Source organism: Pieris brassicae, chromosome 1 (assembly GCF_905147105.1).
Source record: "Pieris brassicae chromosome 1, ilPieBrab1.1, whole genome shotgun sequence".
In the NCBI taxonomy this organism is placed as follows: domain Eukaryota; kingdom Metazoa; phylum Arthropoda; class Insecta; order Lepidoptera; family Pieridae; genus Pieris; species Pieris brassicae.
In genome coordinates this window covers 12,371,345-12,376,151 of record NC_059665.1, presented here as the reverse complement: position 1 = coordinate 12,376,151, position 4,807 = coordinate 12,371,345, and the positions used below count along the sequence as shown (strand labels likewise).

Sequence of the window (4,807 nt, the reverse complement as noted above, 5' to 3'; positions counted from 1 at the left end):
TGACACTATCTGGCCAGTATATTCTTGAAGCCTTGTTGTATGTACAAAAAAATATAAACGATTTTAAAACAAATGGTAACTTTCACCAGTATTATACGCGAAATAGAAATTTGAGTGTTCGGCCAACCAGGCTCTAGAAAATAAACCACTCCTTATATGGAAATTGTATTCATTTTTACAAGAAACTCCCAAGGGAAATTAGAAAATTATCACTAAATAAATTCAAAGCCCTCGTTAAACGTAAATTAATCAATAAATGATCCTAATCCTTGGCATTGATTTGCTCCAGTTGAAACAATTTGTATGACTCAATACTTGGCGATTAAAAGGAGTGGCAGAAAATTTCTTGCCAGTTCTTCTTGCCCGCTCTACGACCTTGATTTGCGAACTGGTAGTAAATGTAAATTTACAATTAATTTAACTTCTTTTCTGACGTTCATAAGTGTACTTGTTTACCTATATGAATAAAGATATTATGAGTTTGAGTTTGACCACTCTTGCGTAAATGTGTCTCTTCTCCAACACTTTCTAAATGATCTTTACCTAGTCTACCAGTCTTTTCCAGCTATTTCTATTAAGTTAAAAGCCCATCGTCTTTTTGGCCTGCCGACTCTTCTTTTCCAGGGTGGTCCCTTCCATTGTGTGGTCTTAATGACAAATATTGCTTAGAAAAGATTCCAAATGTAAAAATAAATACCAATACACAAGAAAATGAAAATAATATACTTTTTTAATAATTATAACTAGGGCCAACACAAAACGACTTTATAATAGGTTGGGGAAAAAGTTTCTTCGCATTTTTTAAGAAAATTTACAACATTTTTACACTGTCTAAAGAATTCTGAAGACACCGAAACTGATGGAAATCTATAGGTCAGGACTATACGGTGGATATATTAACACCTCCCAGCCAAGTACTCTTAATTTTTGCTGAGTGGCTAAAGATGTGTGAGTTCTAGCATTATCTCTTGCTTAAATGTCATCAGTTGTTCGCAGTAGAGTTCAGAATCGATGGTGGTAACAGCTCATAATGAATAATGCCCTTTCAATCTCACCACACATACAGCATCACCTTGTTGCGAGTTAAACCGGGTTTTGCCACAGCCTTTGACCACGACCTTTTTCGCACGTTTTTGTCGTACGTGATCCACTTTTCATCACCAGTTATCAGCTTCTTCAAAAATGGTTCGGTTTCGTTACGTCGTAATAAAGAATCACAAATACGTACACGGTTTCTTTCAGTGAGCTCGTGAGGTACCCAAATGTCGAGCTTTTTTGTGTACCCAGTTTTTTCAAATGCGCCAAAACTATTTTGAAGTCAATTCCCAGTTTTTCAGCTACGTTGAACTGATATGTCGATCTTGCTTCACTTTTTTAAAAATGGCATCCATTATATCTGTATCTGCATCTTTGACTTAAAAAAAATCGGATTAAAAACGCTTTAACCAAATTTGTGCTACTCTCACTATAACATGTATCGAATTTCTTCATTAGATTTACTCATCTTGACAGTACGAAAAATAATTAAGAATCACACATTTTCCTAATTTGAATTTGGTATAATACCAAATTCAAATTAGGAAAGAAGATAACTTCTTTAAAATTTAAACTTTTAATGATACCAAAATCAGCCAGATACAAATAGTATAGCGAAAGATTTTATTACAAGTTTATACATACTTACTTTCGCATTAGAAAAGAGTTTTCCCCAACCTTATATTTAAAGCATACAATTTTAGTTCGTTATTAGGCGTTTGGTATTATTTGAAGATGAAACCATTTCAATCAATACACACCTGATTTTTACACCAGTTTTTACACCTGTTGTTAGAAGCCACGCTGTATTATTTAATGTATTAAAATCAATCAAAATTAATAAAAAAAAGTTTTTTTTTCTATAACAATCATATAAGGAAACTTTGTACCAAAAAAGGTAATTTCTTTCTGTTTTTGTGCATTACCAACCGAAAAATCATAAAACAATATTTTGGGTAGAGTCGTACTTAGATGACTATGTATATAACATTACAGGTTATATACATAGTCTTAGGGATTAGCAAAATCCTTTAAATTAAGGCACAGTAAAAGCTTTTCATTAATACACCGACGAATATACTGAGTGTATTATATATATATATATCTTAGTAGGTTTTCAGCCTTGTATTTCTCTCAGGGAAGGCTTTATAATGTTATTCCTACGCTCGTTAAGCTCGGGCTAGGAACATTTAAATACATTAAATGTCAAATAAAACTACTATAAAGTACGATTCTGAAAGCAGCGCGTAGCTTAAAACTTTACAAACAAAACTTATTACTGATGGAACTCGTTGAAATTAAACCACTGTGTATTACACCGTTAAAGCTTTCATAGTTCCATTATTAAAGTTACCTACGTCTGGATTTTATACAAAAAATATTTTCCGACACATTTTACTACACCAGTGTAGTTAATAATATTTCAATAATACTCAGTACTTAAAGAGTTGAAGCAAAAATGTACTAAGTTGAGTTATAGGTAAGTAATATAGTATCTGTGTGTAACAAAAATAAAACATTGCAACGGTCTTTAAAATTATTTTTTGCCAAAATGGGATGTGATTGGCTCGGCTTCATAATTTTATGATATATGTAACATTTGTAATAACATTGTGTTTATTGTAATGTTTTTGTTTCGTTTTTTGTTTTGTTATTTTAACTAACATTTTAAAATGTGTGGTATAGCCATTCAGACACCAAGGTTAAACCGGTTTTTGCTGTTTTCTGTCCTTTTAGTTTATTTAATGTAAAAAGCAATAATAAATAAAACTATCGTAAAAGATACTTATCGCTACGATATTTTGTTCAGATGTAATATCTTTATGAATAGCTGTCCTATCCTATTGAATGAACCTCAATTTATATCACAAAAGGTGCGAAGTTATTCTTCTTGGTAGCAGCAAGTTGACAGCTGTGTTTTCAACGTGTGACTCTCATTACTAGGGTCGATCCCGTCTTCTAATGGACTTTCTGTCTATGCGTGGATTTTACACTCGCTCGTACGGTGAAGAAAAACATTGTGAGGTAACCGTCATGCCTTAGACTCAAAAGTCGAGGGTGTGTGACAGGCAGGCCGATCACCTATTTGCCTATACGAAATGATAAAGGAATCTGAGCTTCGTATATATTGTTCTTGCTAAACACTCTTATCGATAAACCAGTTATCTAGTGTGAAATATCATTATAATTAATTTAGTTCGTATTAATCCTGATTCGAAGATCCGGACGGCGGTGTGAGTAAAGGATTTACCGTTTAAATTAATAGCAATTGAATTTGTGTTCTCGTAGCAATCAATTTGTGGCGGGCTCGACAAAACGGCTACCGTTTTGTACATAATTAGTTTTGTGTTTTGTTACACCGTACTCAGCCACGCCCATTCCTGCATTAAATGGTAGCGAAACATATAATTCGTTTGGATGAATTCATACATTGAAACCTACATGGCAGTTAAATATTGATAGATCCTTGTTAGTTATTTTTAGTAATACGTTCAAGTATTGTGTGCTATTCACTTTTATGATTATTTAATAGCTTTTTTACCAAAACTTAATATTTTATTGGAATTTTACATTTGATATCCATTTTGATGGAATTTGTATAGAAAAAATTTTCATCAAGATCGCTTCAATCATTCAATATCATTGAATGGGACATAGAGACATACACAATTAACAGCATTTAGGAGCTGAATGCTTTGCCTGCATCTCGCTTAGTAGTAAATTAAAAGTTATTCCGCATCTATCAAAAAATACAACGGACATGCGTAGTAAGGTGTTTTCGATGCTTACCTGTGACGATTTTAGCTCAATAGGGGAGAGGTCCCATGGTGTAATGGTTAGCACTTTGGACTCTGAATCCAACGATCCGAGTTCAAATCTCGGTGGGACCTGCTTTTATTCTTTTATATTTGTTTTAATGCATTTTTTGTATTACAACTCCCGCGCCAGACACGTCGTAAAAGATTTCAATTATTTTATACGTACTACAGCGTCCTTACTTAGCTATGAAAATACAATTTTAACAAGTAAACCAAGCGAACTTTTCCTATACCTAACCACTTTACTCTGCGTATTACACGTTGTTTATAAAAGATGTATGAAGTCGTTTAAGTCGTTCTCATCGGTATATATATTTTTTATTAAATTGTTTGCAGTTTGTGAATGATATATATGCAGTAGATGTTTCAGAATACCATTTCTATTAACTTCATTAAAATAATCATTTACAATACTGCTTTATGAGTTTCGGGAAAGATTCATCCATCTGTTTTATATTCCGTTAGCAATTAGGTGATCAATCTTGCCAAACTATGTTGCTCCCGGATAGAATATTTTGAATATACTGGGAATGTAACATAGACTTATAATTTATTGAATTCCTTATTTTCTGTTCTGACAAAAAAATAAAAATTCCAAAACCTTTTTTTTAACAAATTATGAATAAGGTGATCACAATGCGGTAAAATAATAATAATAAATAATTTGTGACTAATGTCTCAAGGCGTGAATTGTACTTTACTGATCAAATAAGCAGCATAATTTATCATTTTGATGGTGAAAGCTATTGTAAAATTTGTCTATTAGACTTAATTCTTTACAGATATTCAGAAATACAAATCAATCCTCTTATAATCCTCTTTATAAAAATAGCCTTTATTCAAGTACTACATAATCAGGATTACATTATGACCAGGTTAGTTAAACATAACCTACACACTAGTACACAATCTACGATAGAGTGAAAAATTCCTTCAAATTCCTCCAGTTGTCT

The 4,807-nt window shown here is 32.4% G+C and overlaps 1 non-coding gene across 1 annotated transcript; it reads left to right on the top strand.

The window, feature by feature from the left end:
• The first annotated feature begins 3,854 nt into the window (after positions 1–3,854).
• Trnaq-cug lies at positions 3,855–3,926 on the top strand. The gene has a single exon. It is a non-coding gene; the product is annotated as a tRNA-Gln (tRNA).
• The last annotated feature ends 881 nt before the right edge of the window (positions 3,927–4,807 follow it).